We start from the raw sequence: 25038 nt of genomic DNA, 5'->3' as shown, positions 1-25038 counted from the left end.
AGTGAACCTCCCTGTACCTTATCATCAGAAGGGGTTCCTTTTTCTATCTGAGGCCACAGTATGGCCTTAGGACACTCACATTATTTCTATCTGTCAATGAACTCCTCTAGCACTGAATCATAGGTCCCTGGAGAGCAGGGACCTAGTTTGATCTGGTCAAGGCTGGATGGTACATGGCACCCATAAGGGTCTCAGTCAAAGTTTGGGGAATGAAACTAATTACCCACAGGTCATTCTGCTGGGTGCTTTACTTATTTTGTTTTGTTTTATTTTCAAAAATGACTTGAGTTTAACCCAAACCATTTATATATGCCAGTCTTAATTCTCCCGAGTCCGTCCCATGTTTAGACAGAGTTAAATACGTATTAACACTAAGCAAAGGTCTGTTTACTTGGGTTCTGGGCACACAGAGAAATGTAGAAATGGCATCATTTGTCTCTGGCTTTCATAGAGTGAACAGAGCTGGTCACAGAGGGAATGCTGATGACTCCTCTTGGAGGTTACTGAACCCCCATTTTTTTCATGAGTTTGCTCCTTAAAGGAGAAGTCTGAATTGGTTCTCAAAGTAGCAGATGAACACATAGACAGCACTGAAATAGTCCTACTCCCTGGCTGCTTTGCCAGAACATTCGTGTCCCAAAAGTTATTTTAAAAATAGAGACTTTGTTTTTAACTACTTTATTTAGGAAGACATGAGTTGGCACAGTAGAAATCAGAATGCCTGACCAACAGGATTGTGCTGACCAGGCTAAAATGATCTCCAATCCACCATATGTGGGAAACCGAAACACTCAGTTGTTCTCTGAGCCCTGACAATCACCATGACTTGTGTTTCTCTTCTTCTAATAGAGAATATGTGGTTATATCAGTATTTTGTAGAAAGAATTCCTCAGTACAAGGTTAATAATTGTTTTACTTTTCTTCATCTGTGTCAAGATTAGATAATTATAAATTAAACTTTGAGAACTATCCCTACGGCAAGTAATCTATAATGATACAGTAACTTATCAGTTAAGTATTATGTATATTCATCTCTTTTACAATGAGAAACTGATGCCCAGAGACATAATTAGTATTAAATATTAGAGTCAGAATTCAAAGCCAAGTCCAATTCTAAGCACGTGTTATTTCTCCATTATCAACCTTCTCCCATGTTGATTCAGTGGATTGATGGGTGGGTAGTTGGATAAATGAGTGAATGAACACAGGCAGCAACTATGTACATATACATGGGTCACAGTTGATGAGATGCATGTAGTTTTAGTACAAAACTATGGAAACCAGTAATATTTGGGTCATAGTTGATGTATAGAGATTTTAATATTGCTGGATGTATTTAATGGAACTATATTCTTATAATGGAAATATATCAGAAAATAGTTGGAATCTTCCCACGCTGTATAATATACCACACCATGAATAATTAAACTTCATTAAAGTCCATTTAGAAATATATGTTGAATGTAGCAGTCACATAGTCTGGCGAACTTAATAGAATCCTCCATGTGTAGTTATGTGTAAGTTATCATTTACTGCTGGTTTTGTCTGTTCTGAAAATGAGATCTGCAAACTGAATTTTCACCTATAGAATGTTAATATTCTTTCTATTTAAAGTAGGATTGATGTTGAAAATGGGTGGCTCCAATTGGAATATGCTAGGGGCTGTTAGAAAGTCTAAAGTTCTTAAATTCTGTATGGGCAAAGTGTATTTTCCCCTATTATGCTCTATTGTATTATCTCAGCATGTCAGGTCTATGCATATGAGCTCCACCTCCAGAATGTAAATGTCTTGAGGGCTTTTTCTTCACTTTTACAAATCATGCAGTGCATTACTAGACATCTAATGGAAGCTGAATTAACCTTATTGAATGGATAACATCTCCAAAGTTAAAGAGAACCTTTGGTGCAAGTCCTGAACTATGACATTTCAGAGTAAGTAAGCACTTGCTCAAAGGGAGAAGTTAGTGTAGCATGGAAGTTGAAGTAGATACTTACAAGAGAAATAGGAGAAAGGAGAGAACCCGAAGACTCTCTTTGCAGACATCACCCTATTTTGAATTCCAAGTCTGTGCTGACAACTCCCTTCACATCAGCCCAGCTAAGACATACTTTGGCCCTTGGTACAAGGTTGTACATCATTTCTAGGCTCCAGGACAACTGTGGAAGTAGATACTTCCCAGCGATAAGTACTAATTAGAAAAAATACCCATATATGTACATATGTTTTCAAGTAAATTTCAGTGGCTGGAAGTAGGTAAGTAGGCTAGTATTGTGTTAAGAAATATAAAATATTCTCTTGTTTATTTTCCATCCATAAGCTTTTATTGGAAGTGACAAGATTTTAAAATTATGTCCTCTTGTGTCAAGGTAACTTATATTGCATGTTCTTTGGGCATATATGGTTTCATGTGAAACTGCAAAAACCTAACCAGGTAAGGAGAACACGTATATTTCCCCCATCTAGACAAGGAAAATACAGAGGTTCGGAGAGGTTATGCTACTTGCCCAAGCAAGTCTGTATGGTGTGAAAAAAGCATTCTGACTCCCAGGCTGGTGTTCTTCCTCTAGGCCCTGGTTTTCTGATAACGGTAATTGTAGGATGATGGCCTCTCAGCTCTGTGGAAGAGTTATCTTCTCTTTCATGCCTGTCTCTTGCTTTTCTCCCTGTCCACCTTCTCTTCTCCAGCCCTTTTTCTCTGTGTGAAGAATGAAGAGCAGTGTTCAAATTAAACCTTGTTACTTTTTTTCTTTTTTTAGATGATCTGGAACACTGGGCATAATAGTTGGAGAGGCTCTTTACTTATTTTTCCATTTTTATCATTATATCAAGTGTTTTGGAAAAATACAGCTCTTGATCATGTAGCTAGAAATCACTCACCAGTATTGATGAGATCAAAATGACCCTCATTAAGGCTTTTGAAAATGAAGTGTGAACGGCATTCTATCTGCTGCATTTATTTGACTTCTACTGCCCAGCATGGAAAGGAGAATTTTAGAGGAATTCCTAAAGACAGTAGGGAAACTGCAATGACTGGAACAGTATTGAGCGGCAGGGGAGCAGCCATGGGGAGGGAGGGGTTGGGCCTGGGACACTGGCCCTGCTGCTGGTGCCTCTAGGCCTGTGGTGTCCATTATCGTAGCCACTAACCACACTATTTAAATTGAAGATAAAATCATGTTAAATATTCAGTTATTTGCTCAGTGGCCCCATGTGGCCAGTGACTACTGGATTAGTGCAGATACAGAACATCTCTCTTGCTGCAGAACTTGTGTCCTGCTGCTTTTAGCAGATGAGCAAAATCCCTCATACCATTTGAAAGTCATTTAAGTAAGGGAAGAACAGTAAGCCATCTCTAAGGATTCCCTTCATCCCTTATGGTTTTTTCTTTTCCTCTTCATTCCTTTGTTCCTTCCTCCCTTTTTTTCCTTCCAAAAAATATTTGGTGAGCCATTACAGTGAGCCTGGTGCTGTGCACATCCTGGATCTAACATAAGAAAAACTAGGGTTGGGGTGCCTGGGTGGCTCAGTGGGTTAAGCCTCTGCCTTCGGCTCAGGTCATGATCTCAGGGTCCTGGGATCGAGTCCCGCATCAGGCTCTCTGTTTGGCAGAGAGCTTGCTTCCTCCTCCTCTCTCTCTCTGCCTGCCTCTCTGCCTACTTGTGATCTCTTTCTGTCAAATAAATAAATAAAATCTTAAAAAAAAAAAAAAAGAAAAAAAAAAGTAGGGCTCCTACCAGCAGACAGGTAACAATATAGTAAGGTTCTACTCCAAGTGAAAACTGACAGTTTTGATCCAGTGTGATTAGTGCTATGTGGCTCCTAACCCCAGTTCTGGGGCCTCAGATTTGCATAAAGAAAGGGACAACAGAGAGCTGGGACATGGATAATCTGTGGGAGATATCCAGGTCTAAAAGAGACAAAGAGGAGGAAGGAGGAAGTGTGTTCCAGATAGATGAAGATGATGGTAGAAAGGGAGAAGAGGGTGGATTCCAGGCACAGAGAGATATTGAAGATAACCCGAGGGTATGGTGCAAGGAGAAAGAGAAGGGGCTGAGGAAATGAGCAGAAGCAGAGCCTAAAGAATCTTATAAGCCATACTAAGATGTTCATATTTCATCCTCATGACAATGAGAAGTTCCCAAGAGATTTTACATAGGAAGGTGACTCTGTTATGTGTGTATTTCTGAGAGATCACTTTTTCTGCATTGTGGAGAATGAATTCTAATTTGCAGGGCCAAGAGGAGGCCAAGACCTGGGGCAGAAAAACAAATTAGAAGGCTGTTGAATTAATTCAGATGAGGATGTATGTGGGTTTGTGGTATGGATAAGTGTTGCCCTGGTGCCAAATAGAAATAACCTTTGGTTATATATAGAAAGGATCTCATGAGTGAGTAGGGGATGAGAGAGAAAGAGAAATCAAAGCTAACTTCTATATTTTTCTTTTTTAGCAAGCAGGTAGATCATATAGTCACTTTTAGAGCTGGAAAATACATACAAAGAAGCTAGCTTAAGGAAAGAGGGAAAGATGTGGATCTCCACTCAGATTCTCCTGTAGAGGCAGCCTTCCCTGACCCTTCAGACCATGACAGGCCCTTCCCACAGGAGAGCAAGCTTGCTTTCACACAGGCTTGCAATTTTCCATTTATTTCTGGGTTCATCATCTTATTTGATTGCCAGTCTCTGTCCCTGTTTTGCTAGATCTGTGACTGCAGAGGTCGTGTTTGACTTTGCTCACCAGGAAAGCCTCACAATCACGCTACTGTTTGTGATACAGTATGGTGGATTGAGGAGCAATATTGTAGCAACACCTCCCTCCTTTTCTCTGAGCACCATTTCTGGACAAAGAGTTACAAAGCGATCTCCAGCCTTTCCTTCTGAGCTCCCAGCCTAACCTTTTGAAGGGGAGGAAAAAACTTTTTCCTCTGTTCTTCTTGGTTCTTGGCTGAGACCACTTCCCCCTTCCCAGTAATAAAAGATTTACATAGAAAAACAAGTTTAGTAACATAAATGCCTCCTGTTTACAAGGGAGAGATGCAGGAAAACTGAGGAAATCCCTGTGATGGCCACCTTAAATACCCTCTTGGCTAAAGACAAGATAGTAGGGGATGGGTGCCAATGATGGGAGGCCATCAAGAAAGCACAGTAAATGAGGGTAGGATTATTACGCAGATTTAAGTTGTTTCCTTCTTCATTGACAGGAGTTTCTAGAGATTTAGTCCTCCTTCTCTTCCTTGTAAAGAGAGGAGACGCCTTTACAAATAGAGAGTTCCATTATAAATATAAAGGTAATCCACACAAGGGTGACTTCTTAATTTCAGAGCTTCTCTTTTGCTACTATTTCTTCAAACTTATCAGCCTAAACTAATCAGTCCTTATGCCAAAGAGGCATGTTTTGGGGTGGCAGAGTCTGCTCCCCATCTCTTTAGTCCCAATGCCCTAACTGCCCTATGAGCACAAATCTTGAGAAAGGAAACGAAGTTTTACAAGTCATTTATACATGCGAAATTAACTCCTTGAGTTGCATTTTTGTTTATAGTTTAACCTTTAGGTCTCATTGTATTTAAGACTGGTCTTCCTGAAAGGTGGAGAAAAGGATATTCTTTTGGAAAAGGGGTTTCCAGATACCTTGTATTCTGCTTTCTTGTAGAGTACAATCTAAACCCTTTCTGACCGTGGACAATGAAAGATTTCCCCCTGCCCCCACTCTGCACAACTGTAAATATAAGAAGTATGGGCTTCAGAATCAAAAGGACTTGTTTTAAGTCTCAGCTTCACTAGATGAATGACTGAATGAACTCATTGCTCTGAATTCTGGTCTTCTCACCTGTCAGGAGAAAAGACAATAGTGCTCATCCTATAGAACTCTCAGGAATATTAAATGAAACACAGAGCAAAAAGCACCTAGCACTAGATAATTAACTTTTTTAAAATTTAAATTCAATTAATTAAAATATGGTATATTACTAGTTTCAGAGGTAGAGTTCAGTGATTCATTAGTCTTATATAACACCCAGTGCTCATTACATCATGTGCCCTCCTTAATGCCCATCATCCAGTTACCCCATCTCCCTCCCCCGTCCCCTCCAGCAATCCTTGTTTCCTATTACTAAGGGTCTCTTATAATTTGTCTCCCTCTCTGATTTTGTCTTGTTTTATTTCTCTCTCCGTTCACCTATGCTCCTCTGTTTTGTTTCTTAAATTCCACATATGAGTGAAATCATATAATTGTCTTTCTCTGATTGACTTATTTTGCTTAACATTATACCCTCTAGTTCCATCCACATTGCTGCAAATGACAAGATTTCATTTTTTGATGGCTAGTAATATTCCATTATGTGTGTGCATGTGTGTGTGTACATACATATCTTCTTTATCAAGTCATCGGTCAATGGACATTGTGGACATTGCTGCTATAAACATTGAGGTGCAGGCGCCCTTTCAGATCACTACCTTTGTATCTTTGGGGTAAATACCTAGTAGTGTAATTGCTAGGTCATAGGGTAGTTTTATTTTTAACTTTTTGAGGAAACTCCATCCTGTTTTCCAGAGTGGCTGTCCCAGCTTACATTCCCCCCAACAGTGTAGGAGGGTTTCCCTTTCTCCACATCCTTGCCAATATCTGTCATTTCCTGACTTAATAATTTTAACCATTCTAACTGGTGCTATCTCAATAAATAACTTTCTGCCCTCCAGTTTTGCTCTCCCCTAGGAAAGGATAACATGAATGACAGGGGAATGAAACCTAAAGGGGAAAACTGGGTCCAGCCATCTCTGTGTACCTCATCACTTTCACTGCTGTTCCTCCAACATCAACATAAAGCCCAGAGTACAAAACTTCCAATGATGTTTAGTTCCTATGGATGCATTTAATATTCTCTGCTAAGTTCACAGAAAATTTGGCTAGAATCTCTTGTTCGGTGAAGTAATTAACATGGCCATCCCTTCAAGTGTTGCCATAGTAGTTACCATGGTGATGAAATGAAAATGCAATTTGAGTAATTCATAATACATAACTCTTCCCAGAAAAACAAAAGGAGTACTTTTTAGGATAACTGAGTCATTTTGGTGATGTCTCAGTGCAACCTGTTACTCACTTGAATGATTCAGACAAAAGGCTCTAATGAATAGAAGATTAGACTGTTTGCATTTGCAACCAAATGTACCAAATACATTCCTAATGTGTTAATTAACATTTTCTCCAAATGCAAAAAAGAAACATTCCAGCTGAGAACACAGGTAAGAATCTGATAGTAAGACAGACTCATCTGACATTTGAAAAAAAAAAAATCTTTTGAAACATGAGTTAGGTAATCACAACATTCTAAAAAGAAAACTCTAAATTACTAAGTCATAGATGAGGTCATTTCTGGTAAATAATGAAATGGATAAAGAATGGCCATTATTTAGGTATTCTAACGTATCATGTGTCTTCAAGTTTTGTGGAGTTAAATAGAAAACATCCCTTTGAAATGTTTTTGTAAAAAATTGGAAAAGTTTAAAATGTTAATGTCAGGACATTTGTATGACAATATGCAAAGCAACAAAGAAATTATTTTCTGGGGGAATAATGTGTATAAAAATATAACTCCGGGGTGCCTGGGTGGCTCAGTGGGTTAAAGCCTCTGCCTTCAGCTCAGGTCATGATCTCAGGTCTTGCGATTGAACCCTGCATCGGGCTCTCTGCTCAACGAGAAGTGTGCTTCCTCCTCTCTCTCTCTCTCTCTCTCTCTCTCTCTCTCTGTCTGCCTCTCTGCCTACTTGTGATCTCTATCTGTTAAATAAATAAAATCTTCAAATATATATATATATATGTATATATATATACATATATATATATGTGTGTGTAACTCCAATGTATATTATAACAACCTTCAACCTCTGTGTCTTCCATCATACCAAAGCTGGTCTATTTTTCTTTCTAAATGCCTTTCCACTTCCCAAACTATTTCCTCATTATCATCCTGACTTCCAAAGAGCTCTGGGTCCAGAACTGACTCAGGTCAGAGAAATGGGAAGAGGTCCGTGACTGTCTTGGAGCTCCCAATCAGATCTCTGTTCACTGGCTTTGACATTTTTTGCGTTTCTCTTTTTGTCAATATAACTTGAGTAGGACCTTAGCAGGGTCCACAGCTATTTTAGATCTAGGTATCCAATGACCAAATAAAAATTAAGATCCCTGTGGGCTGGAGTATTCTGTTGATGATGGCAGATATACGCCAAATGGCACATGTGTAACCTGTCGTGGTTACATTTTACTCATTTTTTTTTTTTTTTGGTCACATCAGAATTCTCTCATCTACATTGAAATCAAGGTCCTCATTTCGTCTCTAGCAACTTTCACCAATACTTTTATCTTCCAATGAACAGTTCCATGCTGATAGCTCCTATGCCATTGTATTTCTCAGGGTGTTGGTAAAATGGCTAGTTTCTGGGTCTTTGGGGTACTTAATTAGAGAATGAATATGGTTGGTCAGATTGGATATGTAACATTACTCCAGATCTTCTGTTTTCAATCTGGATTCCTCTCTCTACTTTTATCCAAGGAACTACTGGCATTTCACATTAATATTATATGGTCACCATATATTATTTAAGATTTCCTTAACCAGCTGAGTAGATATATAAAACTATTTTTGTTGTTTGACTAGCATGTTTCATGTAGAATTTCTGGTACCCGTATTAATAAATTTAGGTTGATCTACCCTTGAACAGCCTCTCGTAGAATCCATTTCCACATCTATTCTAAAGATTCTAGCAGACACACATTAGTGAACTACCAGAGATGTTTGCATGTAAGCCTTCTCTTCCATTTCTTTTCTGACTTGACCCTGGAAACAAAGAGGATAAGAGAGTGAAATAAGAGGAAAAACTAGCTCCTTTAAGAAGGTAACTCCCTTAGGTGAAGGAAGACCATGACTTCAAGCAAGGAAGAATGGCCTTATTGATAGGAAGGAGGCTGGGAGAGGATGCTCTATGAGAAGTGATGAATCAGGGTATTCCAAGATTTCCCACACCTCCTGTATATTCCCAGAACTATCACCAGCCCCAGAGCAATGGCAGTGAATTCAACAGAAGATAATTTTCCAAGGCACCCTGAGTCAATAGAAAAGAATTTTTTTTTTTTTTTTTTTTTTTTAGTTTAGTCGTATGTAGTTGCTGAGTTTCTTTCAGTGTCTGAGCTTTCCAGTAAAGTGATAAACTAACATCAATCTCTGTAGTTCTTGACTTTTATACTCCTTTCGCTTTTCTATGGAAGTGGCAACTTGATCCCAAGAAGACTGACCTCCTTGGGCATTTCATTCCAGGTAAACAAAATTGGTAACTTTATTAGCTGATTTATCATTGCATTCTGGGGTCTTTCAGATTCCCATAATGACGAGATTCTCCCAGACTTCCAGCTAATGTAGTCCATATATGCAATCTCGGGTCTTTCCTCTGCCATTTCTCTGAGGATGTGTTTTTGTTACCTACTAACTGTACCAGTTTTGATGTCAGTCAGGATTCTATTGTAAGGATTAAAAACTGACCTGACCAACTAAAGTAGAAAATCAATTTATTGGAAAGAGTCCCTCAGAAGTGTGATGAACCAGTCATGGAGCATGGGCTGTAGCTGAAGGAGGTCACGTCACACCCAGAAACAGTCTGGTGATGATGCTGCCAAAGGCACTACCAGTGCTATCTATTCACTGCCACCAATGCTGCAGAACATTCTCTACAGTCTCTCTGTAATGAATATTATCAGGACAGACCCTCTATCTTTGTACCAAGTCTTCAGATTCAAAGTGCTGGATGTGACCATCCAAAGGGTTAAACCTTCCATTGAAACTATATATTAAAGGATTCTGCCAGATAGAAAGGGTACTTTCCTGTTATATATACACCCCTTACCAACCTCCTATTTCCCACCAAATTAAAAAGCATGCATTGTAAGGTATCTGAAGACTTTGTAGGTCCTCTGCTGTCATTTAGGTAGTATTTCTGTCCCAAATGTGAGACTGTGTGAGGGACCTTTTGCCTTATGCTCCTAGATGAGAAGAAGAGTAATGGCATTAACAGTTTATCACTTGGTCACACAGTGCCTGGGGGGAGGGCATCAAAAATTCAGCTCCTAAAAGATACCACAAAATCTTTGAGGGTAGAAGCTGTCTTCTGTTAGTATCCTTACTACCTGGTGCTTGAAATATATAGGCATTCAATGTATATTTGCTAAAATGACGCTTGATCTATCAAAGGCTGTTATCTTTCTTAAATGAGGATTATGATTTGTATCCTATTCTAGATCCCATAAGCCACTGCAGTAGAATCTGTTTTTAGATTACTTGCATTAGAATCATCTGGGGTGCATGTTAAAATGGAATTCCTGAGATGTACTCCAGACCTAACTAAGCTAAATCAGAATAATTATGGACAAGGCTCAGGAATCTACATTTTAAGGAATCACTCCAAATTATTCCCATATTACACTAAATTTGAAAGCTAATGCTCTGTGGGACTATTGTTAGGGGCTTGAGTTTTAGGACGTTAGCTAGCAAAAATTAGCGAGAATTTTGGGAATAAAACTCAATAAAACCTCATTTATAAAGCTTTGGTGTTTGTTTTAATGACTGATTTGTGACTGTTAGGAGATCAGTTTTTTTCCTGTTGCATCCTTAGTGTTACTTGGCGAGAAAGCTTATAAATGAAAGAGTAAAATCCCAGTTTTATCTTTTTAATTAGGGTGTTCTCATTTCTCTTGCTTGTCTGGGCTGTCATCTGAAGCAAAAGAACAGAGAAAGCAAGTCAAGGGATAAATCTGTTTTGGCCCCTGCCTAGCTAACCATGTTAATAAGCTCTCCTCAGTGTGTGTGTGTGTGTGTGTGTGTGCGTGTGTGCGCGCGCGCGCATGTGCACACACACTCACCCACACATACAAGCAGATATATAAACACATGCATTTTTTAAAAACTTAGATGAAGCTTATGGTGTGTTTCTGTAACTTTCCTCTTTTGAGTATGTTTTCCCCACATTCCAAAGCTTCTAGGAAAGAGGGAATTTGGTTACTTAGTTGTGTTCTTTAATTGTTCATACCACACGGTGGCCCAGGAACCTTGTTCCTCTGCACATCACCTCTGTGGGCCTCCGGGTTGCTGAAGGCCATGTGTTTGGTGTCCTCACTAGCTTTTAAACAGTATTTATCTTCCTATCCCTTTTGGCTCCTCTGCCATCGTTTACTAGGTCCTACTCTCCAACCTTCATATCCAACATCGATGCACTCTGAAGGACACGGTGTCCTTCCCAAACCAGAGCAGCTGCTGTTCTGCTGCTCCTTAGTTTCCCAGAATGGACGCCTGTCTTCAGAAGGGATGTGGTACCTTTGGGTCCATCTGGCTGGCCAAGCCACCCTCCATGAGGGACCTGGCTGTTCCTTTCTCTGGCCCACAGTCTACTTAAGTCTCTTTCTGCTGCTTTTTAGGCTTACTCAAAAACTCCTGTTGTAGAAGATTGAGGGCTGCTCTGTAATTTTATCAGCCCATGCTCAAAAAGCCTCTGGATTCCAGCCAGCCAAGTGAAGAACAAATACATTTGGTTATAATTAAATATCGAGATAGGTTGTTGGCTAAAAAGGCACAGCCGTACTGAGAATTTGGCTCCTGGTGTGGTATGCTAAAGTGAAGTGTATGTACCTGTACGAAGTTGGGAATATCTTTTTTTGCTTTAGAGGTAGAATGAATATTTCTGATACATTTCTAGAAAAGCAAAAATCATTTTAAAACTTCTCAAAATACAGATGTTTTCTGTTTATGTTGAATTTTTCTATTCTGTAGAAGACAGAAATGAAGTATTTAGAAATGTAGGGCTACAGATGAAGGTGATGTACTTTTGTACCATGTGATTTCATACAGCTAAAGTTTGTGTGCCTTTTGAAATTAAGGAAACGCATTTTTTTTTTCATAAAAGCCTTTTTCTGGGATATTCTAGGAGATTTACAGTCAGTAGAGATTAAAAGTTTTAAAAAGGATAAGATGATATGGGTTTATATCTCACTCCTTCCATCTTGGGTCAAGCCTGGTCAGTTTCCCTCTCTGAACTTCAGTTTTATTATCAAAAACTCAGCAATTTGTGCTTTCCCGGAAGATCTATGAAATTCTGGCCCTATAGGCTTCTAATTCACATGGTGCTTCTTTCTTTGTCTAGAGATTATCCAGCTTCTCTGGCCACTAAAAGGAAGCAAATTTGCTTCTGTGTGGTTGGAGCAGAGTCATGTGACTGAAATTCGAGAGAAAGGGTTGACCTGTGCTCTCCAGCATTGTCTGTGAATACATTTGCCTCCTACACAAGGATGGGTTGCTAAGGTCCTCTTCAAAGGAGAACAGTCACATATGGGCACAATTACCCTTGAGATGACCTTAGGAAGCTGTCGCATCAGAGCCTGACATCCTGTGTCTCAGTTAAATCCAATGTGGCCACTTTTCCCTGCAGCAAATATAACAGATTGGGTCCCAGATGAAGTGACTGACTTTTGTTTAAAGACAGTGTCTTCTAAAAAATGCCTACCCTTAAATATGAGATACTCAGAGGGGCTAGTTGGTCATGGAAAAAAAAAATGTACTTCATAACTAAGACTCCGGGTAAGTCTCACGCCTAGTCTGGAGTTAGCTGTTGTTGAGCACAGTGGCATGCTCAATAACCCAAAATAATTAAGTGGCTGTTTCCTGACTTAGTTCTTTTAGGCCAGATGCAGAGCATTTAATTTACCTAAGAAAGGTGAGTTTATTTTGTGACCCCATGGTACTGCTAAAACTGACTTCAGTCAGATCAGACCTCCCACCATCACTAGACTAAGTTTTGCAGTAACTGCCTAACCTCCGCTGTTGATCTTGCCCCTTCTCTCCTCTAACCATCACTTTCCTGTCACTATAAGTGATCTTTCTAGAAGGAAAATCTGTTCTGTGTGGAACCCTTGCAGCTTTTCCCAAAATGTGTTCTGTGGCACAATAATTAAGGAATACAATTTGTAACAGCGTAAGGATTTCATGAGCTATCTTTAAAGATGAAGTTACAAAAGGGTGCCATTGTCTATTTCTTGATTAAAAAAAATTTCAGAATTCAAAAAAATTTTCAGAATTCATGTTAATGCACTAAAGGCCATCAGTAAGTCCAATGTTTTCCATTAATTTTACCTTAGTGTTCAAAAGTTTACCTAATAGTCCTTGTATAGAAAAGCAATGACATGTGGGAAGCACAAACTTACAGATAAAATTTAACTTCCTGAGCATGGCTTTGTAAGGGCTGGCCCTAATTTACCTTCAGAGCTGCCCTAGACTCAGGCAAGGTTCTGCCCTGACCACATTCAGGCTTCAGGAGGCCTACACACTTCATAACACCCCCTCCTTGACACTTGCTAAATCCTGCTTCCTGGAAATTCTGGGACAAGGTGGGTTGGAAATGCCACCTGGCTGAGGCACTTTGAAGTAAGATTGAGACCCATGTGGGCCCAGGTCCTCATTTATTCCCCTCAAGGGGCTCTCCACCCTATGAGGTTGACTGGTTATCCCCCCAGGAAACATGGGGACTCGGGCTGTGGGGTTGTCCTGGACCTGTGGCTGGCTCTGATTCCAGGATCCCTCTTGCTATTGGCATGGTGCAGCTTTGGCATGATGGCATGAACATGGGCCACCAGAAGGACAAGTTCAGGGCTGTGGGCTCTTGAAAGCTCCAGTGCTGACCTTTGGGCTTGAGCCACAGGTATAGACCCCGTGTTGGCTCTCATCCATTTGTGTTCTGACTGGTGCCACTGCGAGTCTACAACACTGCTGGGTCGTGGGAGTGGTAGCAGGTGTTGTTTACCCTGTGTGCCCCTTACTGTTCTCTCACTGCACAGTGCCCCCTGCCCCCCCATGGACTCCATGCCACTAGCCTGGTAATTCTCTTATGTCTCATCTGAGGGCTATTAGGATGGCAGCACAATGGCCTTTTCTGATCAATGTCCTTTCTTATCCTCACCCATTGGTGACATTGTGTTTGCCTCAGTCAGTCTTGAGTTGGATGAGGGACAAGCATTACTTGTATGAAATGGAAATTCTTTTCTCCTGGAAATTTTTCCTGTTTGTGGCACTGTGTGGGGGACAATGGTACATCTGACCTAGAAAAATCACCTTCTAGTAGTACCATGATTATGGCCAAAAATGTTCAAGAGAAGATGTGAGAGAAGATGTGAGATTCTATCAAAACTTTCTGAATGGTAAATTTACCATTAAATAAAAAATTGTCATTAAGTAAATCACTATACATCGTATAGATCTATATATTTGTAATATGGTTTTAATCAAATTATTGCTAAAATAGGGGTCCTAAAGAACATATTTGAGGTCCTACCTGCTCTAGGGGCAGTTTTGATTACCTTGCTATCTCATCTCTTCTCATTGCCATGTGCACATTTTAATTTCCAGGAACCCCAAAACATCTACCCCATGCTTTTGTCCATGGTGCACTCTTTCTGACAAATTCATACTCATTCTTTAAGACTCAGTTCAGACCTTACCTGTTGCATCAAGATCCCATGGTCTTCGCTCCCACCCACGGCACACTTGGCTTGCCTTTATTCCAGCACCTACCACAGTGTGTTCACATTGTCTGCTTATGTCCGCATTCCCTGGATGATTAGCACTAAGGCAGCCACTATGCCTCTTTTATCCATTTTGCCTCATTATATGCCAATACCATGGCCAAGTAATTTAGAGAAACTAAAGTGAATCTAACAAATGATCCCATGAAATCGCTATGGCTATAGGGGACTCTGGACCCAACAGGAAAAGACAGTTGTGTGAAGCTGGCATTTATAAATTCACTTGTCCTATCCTCAAGTTGATGATACAAGCAAGGTTGCTTCTGTGGTAGCTTTATATTCCAAACTGGACCACCTTCCCTTTTCCTGTGCAGTTCCAGCATAGAATTAGCCAGGGGGAACCATTTGTGGAATGTTTGGAGGGAGCATGAAGCGGGACTCCTGGCTTCTGAAGGTCCTCCTGGTTGGATGGACTGAGAGGCGGCAGATGGGCAGGTTCTGGCGTGTTCGAGCTGGTCTCACTCACCCTGTCCATCACCAGGATGCCGATGGGCCCCAGCTTGCACTTGCCTTTCCCAGCTCTGGGTCCTGGTCTTCTGCCTCTGTGGCAGCCCTGGTGACAACAGTGAACCCAGCCTCACCACTGGAGGCAGAGGCCTCAGCCCTCAAGCGACTCTGCTACCAGCCTCCGTCTGCAGTCCCCAGGCAGCGGGACATGCCTGCTTCCCAGATTTCCCTGCTGGCTAGGGCTTGTTGCCCTCCACCAGAGAGCTTCAGCAGGGCTGATCAGTGACTTGTCTCTGGGTTCCAGCGCCTCCCACAGCCACGTAAAGTCGAATTCCTATAAACACAGCGTTGGTTTCCCTGATTGAACCTGACAGATTCAGGCCCTGCTTCTTGCAACTCCTTTAAAAAATTAATTTGCTACCCTTTAGCGCTCAACTGACATGTGGGACTGGCAAATGAAAAATGAGAAGAAGGTGCGAGAAGGGCTGAGAGGAAGAAAGGCAAGGTGAGTAAAGGGAAAATAGGATCTTGAAAAATGAAATGGGGAAGCGAGAATGGCAAGGCCAGCTTGGGGAAAGGAGAGGGCAATGTGAAAAGAATATGGTATGTCTCTGCCCCACTAGGAATGTATAAGCTACATTGGGAAAAACAAAGACTGATCATTGACAAATGTGTAGCATGTATTTTTTTAAAGTTCTCATGTACATATAAAATACAATAATCACCACCACACACACATGAAATATTTTCTCTAAGAAACACTGAGAGAAAAAGATTGAATTTTCCTCCCTCCTAGTAAATATCAGCAGAACCTCTTAATCCCCCATTAATCACCTGATGTGATACTCACTGCTTTTTTATTTTCTACCTGATAAACATAGATATAATATTTACCTGTATTTTCTGGGACTACCGTAGACTGAATGTTTATTTATATCCCTTCAAAATCCGTATGTTGAAATCCTAATCCGTGATGTGAGGATAATAGTAGGTGGGCTTTTGGGAAGCGATTATGTCATAATAACAGAGTCCTCATGAACGGGATTTGGGGCCTGGTTCAAGAGACCCTAGTGAGCTTTCATGTCCCCTTCTGTCAAGTGAGGGCACAGTGAGAAAACAACCCTCTATGAGCTGGGAGGTGGGATTGGTTTATTTATATCTTTATTTTTAAGATTTTATTTGAGAGAGAGAGTGAGAGAGAGCATGAGAGGGGAGAAGGTCATAGGGAGAAGCAGAGCTGGGAGCCCGATGAGGGACTCGATCCCGAAGGCAGTCACTTAACCAACTGAGCCACATAGGCACCCCATGGGAGGTGGGTTTTCACTACAGGCCAAATCTGCTAGCTCCTTGATCTTGGACTTCCTAGCCTCCAGACTGTGAAATAAATGTGTTATTGTTTTTAAACCACCCAGTCTGTAGTATACTCTTATAGGAGCCTGAACTAAGTCCATGAATGAAGCATAATAGATTTTAGCTTTTATGGGAACTCAAGGTCTGAACCAGGGTTGCATTCCAGGCATAAACCAGGAACAAAAAGTAATTTTAAATGCTTTCCTTGTGATTTTCAAAGAACATTAACAGATCCAATTCATAACTTAAAGAAACATTATCAAATCCCTTTTTATCTCTACCTTAACTCGATGCCTGTGGATTCTCATTTGTCAAACCCTAGAAATTATCCAGAACATCCTTGACCCTATTATTTTTCTCTCCCTTTTCTTCTTACAAACACTTTCCCATTCCGTGTTTTGATCCCTGCCAGGCCTTCATGATTCCTGCTGCCATGGGAGGGGTGAGGTTAATCACGGGCAAAGTGTGGGAGGACATAGTCGCTCCATCTTCCCTGACCTTCCACCACCTCTCCAAGGAGTAAGCCTATGGAAACCCCTGAGGAACATAGTTCTGATGTTCCATTAGGTCCCTTCTTGCCATCTTTGTGTTCAGGGAATGGAGAGTTTCCTGCAGGTAAATTGGTAGTTGAAGGTTTTTAGTTTTCTCCTCTCAAAGGTCTGTGACTCCGGAAAGGTGAGAAATAGGATGTATTTCCAATTTCTTCACTTCTTGTGAACCAAAGGCTATAGTTGTTTTATCACTGCTCTCACTGAAGGCAGAGATCTCTCCAGCCCTTAAAATTGCAGACAGCCTGGGCATGGTTACTTAGAGTGCTCTCCCATGCAAAGGAAGGAAATACAAGGCAATGATTATGGCAACCTAATTTCTTTGAGAGTAAGTCCCAAAATTCAGCCACCAACCCTCCAGGAGTCCGTCCCCAAATTGAGATGAAGGAGCTTTCGTACTGCACTTAGCTAAGACCTTGCTTGAGGAGGGCAGATCTGTCTTCAAGAGACCTGATTTCCTGCAGCTTCCTAGCTGCCCGAGTCCTCTTGGCATCACTGAGCAAAGCTCCAGTGTTCTGTCTCATTCTGAAAGCACAAACACGAACTCATTCTTCCAACCCTGGGCTCTAATTAGCTTCGCTTAGAGAGAATTCTGGGAATCCCTTTAGGTTACCATGAATTACAAAATGGCTTAGTGAATCTGGACTTAGATTTACTCCCACTCTTGGCTCCAGCTTTTTTTTTTTTTTTTTAAATTTATTTATTTATTTATTTTTGGTTTGGGTTCTGATATTCTAAGCATGATTTTACAGCTCTAATGGAGAATTCATTCTTGGAGTTCTTCCCCCGTGAACACTTAGCCATAACAATTCTGCCCTGTCTACTGACACCTGGTCACAAATTAGTGGTGTCAGTCCCAGCCGCTGTCTGCCTACTCCACCCTTGCTCTGAGAAGTGTGGCAGCTCTCCCTGGGGATGGCTGTCTCTGCAGCTGGGAACAGCCTTGAAGGCAGATGGGCTCTCAGTTGGCACGAGTATATCTCAGCCTCTGGACATTGCATACCCCAGCACCATATTAATGGCGGTGTGAAGTCAGAACTCAAAGGGCTTTTCTCTGTCCCCTGGCTTGGTTCTTGGTGAGGATTTATTGCTTCTGGGGGAAGGAAGTTTACACCCATGGATTGAAAGCCTATTTATCAGAAGTTCCTCAGGAATAGTCCGGTCCTCAAGGAAACTGGTCTCATTGGGGCCTTTCCAGAGTCTGCCATTGGCCTCCTCTTGCCCTCCTAAAAAGACTCTGAGATCTTATGAAACTGAGGATCACATTGTGCAACTCTGCTTATGGGATCCTGTCTTCAACTGTGCATTCTTCCCACTGCCTTGGTCCTTGCATTCCAAGAACTGTAACGACTCCTATCTAATTAAGGCCTACTCCCTAACATCCTGTGTCCAGGTCAGGTAGACATAGTGAAAATGCACACTTCGTTTAGATCTGTATTGATTTTGTTAATTGGAAGTGTAGCTGAGAATCATAACTAAGAACAAAATCACAGGCAAGAAATGAAATCCTTAAAAAAAAAAAAAAAAAAAGTCTGAAAACCAAAACCAAAACAAAAACCCCTGATCTCTTATGGGGATGTGGTCTCTGTATAGCACTGAAATCCAAACACCAGGCTAAAATAAAAGTAAATCTAATTAGAGAGGAATTCAGTACTGATCAAACATCTTAAAACTACCACCTATAACCCATAACTATATTCTCCTTTCCCCCTCCCCATTTCCTCAGGACTTGGCACCCTTCAGCTGCTCTCTCCCTCTTTGGTAAATATCCCTACTTTATTCTCACCTTAGTCCACATTCCTCAGCCTCTCTTCCACCTTCCCTGCCTCTTCCTCTCTGAGCGGAATGCTGCCCCAGCTACTGGCCTGAGTGATTGGCCCCCCAGAATTCTGGTCCCTGCTAATGGTCACACTACCCTTCTCTGAGATACCATAGGACACCCATGCAGGCCACATGTTTTCCCTCTCCATGAACATAAATTGTCTGGGCTTTCCTGAGAGATTTGACCTTTACTCCTTCTGTTGTGTGTGTGTGTGTGTGTGTGTGTGTGTGTGTTGTTGTTGTTGTTGTTTTGTCTTGTGGAGTTTTTGTTTTTTGGAATTTTTAAAAATTAACATATAATGTATTATTTGCCCCAGGGGTACAGGTCTGTGAATCATCAGGCTTACACATCTCACAGCACTCACCATAGCACATACCCTCCCCAAAGTCCATAACCCAACCACCCTCTCCATATCCCGCTCCCCCCGGTAACACTGAGTTTGTTTTTGGATTTTTTTTTAATGGGCAATTGACATGAAGCATTTTTGGAGAATAAAATTTTCCACCAAAATATATATTTGCTTTACATATTTGGAGAGGAGATGGTAAACTTCAGATGCTAGGTGACTAGCATCTGAAAGTCTGACCTTCAGACTCTGCTTTTCCCCAATTTTTATCCTGATGCCCCCCAAGTTCACAGGTGATCCTTAGAATCAAGGTTTTTCTTCCATTGTCTATAGGAACAATTAAAAGCACATGGAAGGATGGTTAAAGGACAGAGAAGGAACTGTTGCTGGAGAGGAAGCCTGCCTAGAACAAGAGGCAGGTGGGGAGGGGGTCGAAGGTGTTGGGCTAAATTCTCAAAATACCAGGGAGACAGAAACAGAATAAAAGTACCAGAAGTGAATTTGAATAAGGCCTATACATGCCTCTCCTGTTTTCATCAAGTATCATAAAGACATCATAAAAGAAGAAAAGAGAAAAAAGCAGTGCTGTGGACAGCAGTGAGGGGAAGAGGCTGTTGGAGGATGTTGCCAAGAGGAGATTGGCTACAAGCTTTTGCTTCCCAGGCATTGAGAGCAGCTCCCCAGTTACAGAGATTGCGGGGTAGGGGGGCTCTGATGGACAGAGACTGTGTGATTCTTCTGCCAACTAAGGAGGAAGGAAGTAACAACTACATGCTTGAGATGACCCTGAATTCTGGAATGGAGACCATGAGCCCCCTGGCATCTTTTATCATGGGTATAGGATGGTTAGTTTTAGTAAAGAAACTAGTCAGAGGCTATGTAATGCCACAAATGGTAATGGGAAGAAGGTGTGCAAATCACCCATTTGTTCATTCATTCATTCATTCATTCACACAAGAATTTACTAAGAATCCATTATCTGCCAGCCGCTGTATTAGGTGCTGGCATTGTTATCGGTAAACAAAACACCTATGGAGGAGGCAGCCACTCGACAAGTAATATTAATGAACATGTCTCAGAAAAGCACAGTATACACTGAATGCATAAAGTAAGAAACTGGAGAGATCCCAGTAACTTTCCTGCATCTAAGTTAAGATAGAAACGATGAATACAAATTGATCAAGTAAACAGGGAAGAGAAGAACTAGAGCCCAGAAGTAGATTGATGTCCAAGGACAGCTGAAAGACGATCACTGGAAGTAGACTCCAAGGCGAGTGAGCAAGCATGCGTACGATTTCAAATAAAGCTGAAAGACGTGGGCAAGAAAGAATGTGGACGTGTGGAGGAGTAAGAACCTACCCGTAGCCTCTGTACATTCAGTAAGTAGAATTTGGTTCAGTAAATAGAATTTGCAAAAGGGTGAAGTTGTGAAAATGTCCCAACACCCTTATGGTAAAGCAAAAGGAACACAATCAGCCCAGCTTTGTTGACAAGGAGAAAGCATCTTCCATGCTAGGAATATCACCCAGATGAACATGAGGAAGATGCTCAGAAGGTAGTGAAGAAGAACTTGCCCTGGAAATAGAGAGTTGTCATTTTGGCAACTGTGTTAATCTAGGGGAAAAACAACAACAACAACAAAAAACCGACCTGGACTAATTGGCTCCATGAATGTGTGAACTTTGTATTTAAAAAATACTAGCATTAATCTTTGGCTTTGGGAGGGGAATGATAGAAAGCAGCAAAGTCAGAGACCAAGAGAAAAGGCTAAGGAGATGTACAGAGAGCTGGGGAGTTCCCCCAAGAAGCCAGTTGTCTAATGTTGTAGAATTTCTACAGAGGAAGCAGGCCAAGTTTTCTCTCCCCGAAGTACTTAGAAGTAGAAAGGAAAAAGATAAAAGACTAAGAAAAGTAGTCTAATAAGCTCACTTTATAAAAATCACCAAATGCAATAATAAGATAATAATGACTAACACTTTGACCACTTCCTGTAGGCACATAAGGCATAGGAATATTACCTGTATTCTTTCCTTTAATCCATCTACCAGCCCTGTAATTATGTACCATTACTGTTCCCTTAATAGAAATGATACAAAGAGTTACAAAGAGATGAAATAACTTGTCCAAGATCACGCAGCTGCTAAATGGATCAGCTGGGAGTCAAATTCATTCTGTCAGACTCTAATACTTCATCAATAATAGTCCTTTGCTATTTTCCTACACTGTCTTCCCAGAGAAGGAGGAAATACTACTGAGCAAGTGGTAGATCAAAGAGGACCAAGGAAAGTGTCCAGAAAAGATGGAATAGAGAAGAGGGGTTGACGAGAACTTGGCAGATGTCCTCAGTCTCTTACACAAATGTTACAGACTATTTCTCCTTGGATGGTCCAGGGTACTCAGATTAATGCTAGTATTTTTTAAATACAAAGTTCACACATTCATGGAGCCAATTAGTTCAGGTCGGGTTTTTTGTTGTTGTTGTTGTTTTTCCCCTAGATTAACACAGTGCCAAATGTGCCATCTGGAGTTCTGGAAGAGAAAAGCAATGCAGTCACGGAGCTGCCCCCGCAGGGAGGCGCTGAATTCCTCTCCCAGGGAGCCAGTCTTCACATCCCCCTTGTCCAGGTCTCTTATTAACTGATTGGAGAACAGACCTGTCCATTTTAATGACTTACAAAACATTTTATATCTTTTCTTGTAAGATCAACTAAAAGAAAAAGAAGTTTTGATGATTTGACTTGTACTAATAATAAGGATGTTGAAGTAACACGGGAACTGCGTTAAAAACATCTAGGGGTAACAGTTGTGACTTTTTTAATGTACTTATATTTTCTTATGTGCAATAAACTTTTTTTTTTTTTTTGTCTTCTTTCTGTGCCGACATCTATTTGAGAGAAATGCTAAATCTCAGGTACCTAAGTCCACAGTGGCGCTAAAATGTGATTGCCTTTATTGATCTGAAGAAAGAAACTTGGCAGCGATTTAGCCAGTATTAAGCCAGTCATTTTAAATTAGAAAAATAAAAAGCATAAACAAGTTTTCTATTCCTTAAGATCCTGATGCCTACTAAGCATTAAGGTGGGTGCTAAAGACGGTTATGACTTCCATTGACAGTGAGTTCTAAAAGCATCTTGTGATCCACTTCTTTCTTCTTTCATCTTTTCTCCCAATTCGGCAGGTTCTTTGCACACATTTGTGCATTTCCTCAGCATGCTGGTGGTGCACAGTGAGCACGCACCCTGCCTGGGCCCACGTGGTCTGAGGCAGGATCTTAAAGTCCCCTAATTTTTCTTAAAATAATTAAATGTTTCTGTGGCAAATAGTTTACTCTCATGAATTTTCAGAATTCATGTCTAGATCAAGAGTGAGATACGACCCTCTTGTTCCTTCAGGAACAAACATTTCTAAAAAGGTGGGTGGGTTGGTGTCTTAATCTACTCAGACTGTCATAACAAAGTACCCTGGTCTGGGTGGTATAAACAAGAGAAACTTGTTTTCTCGCAGTTCTCAAGATTGAAAGTCCAAGATTAAGATGCCAGTAGGGTGGGTGTCTGTGAGGGTTCTCCTCTGGGCCTGCAGATGCTTATCTTCTCACAGTGTCCTCACATGACAAAGAGAGATTGACAGAAAAAGAGATTGAGAGAGTGAGATCATTCTATTCTTACATGGCCATGTTCCTATGGGATTATGGCCCCACGCTTATGACCCCATTTAACCTTCATTTCCTTCTTAAGAGCATCAGTATATGAATTTGGGAGAAGAGCATATGAGACTGTAGTAGTTGAGAAAACTATAGACATATTTGGCTAACTTCCTCCCTCAATTAAAACAGTATTTTACTCTTTCATGTCTTCTAGATTAACACAGACTTTGTATTGAAAAAGATCTGAGGTTACCTGGTCTAATCTCTCCTAAAAAAAGAAAAAAAAAATGAAGACTCCTCTCTAATCAGAATGTTTTTAAAGAAGTAATTTCAAGATGTCTTGATCCCTAGGTTTCTCTTATCTTTTATTCTGTATGAGTAAAAATAAGAACTTCTTTAATATCCTTAAAAAGTCCTTCGCTGTCTGAAAAGGACCAAAAATCCCTGTTCTTTGGCTTCACTTTCCCTTTCACTCCCAGGGATGAGGAACAGCACTAACTAACCACTCTGTTCATGGTGCACTCTCCAGGAACTGGAGTCCCCACTGGGCTTCCATGATGAGTAGTTGGAGAAGGTCATTGTGACTTAAAGTGAGCACTGCAGGTGAAGGGAGCTGGATCCCAGAATCAATACTGATTCATTCTCAGATCATTCTGCCATCTGAGGCTTCACATTGTCTGCTATCAGAGGATGGAATTCTAACACTGAAAACTGCCATAGACATTCCACAGTATTCAGAAATGCTTCATCTATAGTATTTTCAGTGTTCAAATCTAGCTAGGGCTTATGGATGGTTTATCATAAACAGGGATTGATGTCAGTCAACCAACATCTACCAAACCCCATTTTTTATCCCCAGGGAGGGCGCTGAGGATAAAATGCACATAAGACATCCAGTGACTTCCACAGGAATGAGGAAGAAGCCTTGAGAGCCTTGGCCAGTCTGGATAAGACCTCCTTTGTTTCCACAGCAATACACCCAGGCAGTCACCCTTCCCATCACTTGGGACTCACTTTATTTCTGTTTCCGGTCACCTAGAGTAGCCTGGGACTGCCATGTCATCCTTCATCCTTCAGATTCTCTTCCCCATGCCACTCCATAGCCACCTCTCCTAACCCATCACTCACCCTCCCTCAATACACCTTCCATTATACACTAAAGCCCTTCCATTACACACTCTGAAATTCGAAGTCAACCACAAGCAAAATTCTCATTATCTTCTGACTTCTCGAAATGTTTCTTTTGTGGTTGTGTTCAAAGTAAAAGGAGGGTCCCCCTTCTGCTTCCCCTGCAGAACCTCTAAGTGGTAGATATTTGATCTTGCCCCAGGCCCTCTTACTGTTGGTCCCTGGGGAAGGTTGATGTACTCCTTGCTCCTCCTTGCCACTTCAGACCACTTTCTTTTCCTCTTCCCTAACCCCCTTCCCTGCCACACACTTTACATGCCCTCAGACTAGAACCTCCACTCACTCTCTCTTTGCCATGGTCATCCATGAACTCTGAATAATCCCATTGTACTGCCTTCAGCTTTTAGCTTCTGGTTCAGTGAACTCTTTCCATTCTATTCTTCCCACCATTTTTGGTGATTTTAATATCCATGTGATGAAGAATCCAGATGATCCTTCAATACTTCAGTCTCTCAGTTCCTTGACACTGTCTGCTTCAATGATCTCCCTCTCAACCCTAGTTCACCCCATTCAATCTGAGGTCACATGTTGACTTCTTGATTACCATGAACTACAGTGCATTCACACATTTTCTAACACACATCTCCAAGATGTGCAGTCTACTAAAAACTTTGACTTTGTCACTGCCTAGTGCCACCTCTGCATTCTCATTTCCCTTCTCAGGTAGCTTAAATTCCTAGTCCCTCATCATCTTTCCCTGTCTCCCCCTGACTGCCTTGCCACAGTCTCCCTTTATCATCTTCATCTGGCAAGATTCCAACTCTATTTAAATCAAACTCCATCTACTCTTTTTTTGCTCCCACCCAGTAGAATGGACCTGGAGAAAAGTGCATAGCCATGTCAACTTGTGTCACTTTAATTTCACTGAAACAGAATCCTGCCTGTACCTTACCACAGCCGCCATGGGGTACATGTCCAGCCACAGGACACATAGCAGCTCATTCTCCTAGTCTCTTCTCAGCAATTATTTTCAACTTTTAAAAGATAAACTAAGGCATATTTAAAAATTGACAAGTTTGAGCAAAACTTCATTCGAATTGGGCAGCATCCAATCTAGTAGATAGAAAGGAGCTCCAAGATGCTGCCCC

The 25038-nt window shown here is 41.1% G+C and overlaps 1 long non-coding RNA gene across 2 annotated transcripts in view; it reads left to right on the top strand.

Moving 5' to 3' along the window:
* Positions 1-25038, top strand: part of LOC309860210 — a 251410-nt gene that overhangs the window by 86204 nt on the left and 140168 nt on the right. The gene's annotated exons all lie outside the window — the stretch shown is intronic.

Source organism: Mustela nivalis (genome assembly GCF_964662115.1).
Source record: "Mustela nivalis genome assembly, chromosome: 2".
NCBI lineage: Eukaryota > Metazoa > Chordata > Mammalia > Carnivora > Mustelidae > Mustela > Mustela nivalis.
The sequence above is the reverse complement of the archived record's forward strand: the minus strand, read 5'-3'. Positions and strand labels throughout refer to the sequence as shown.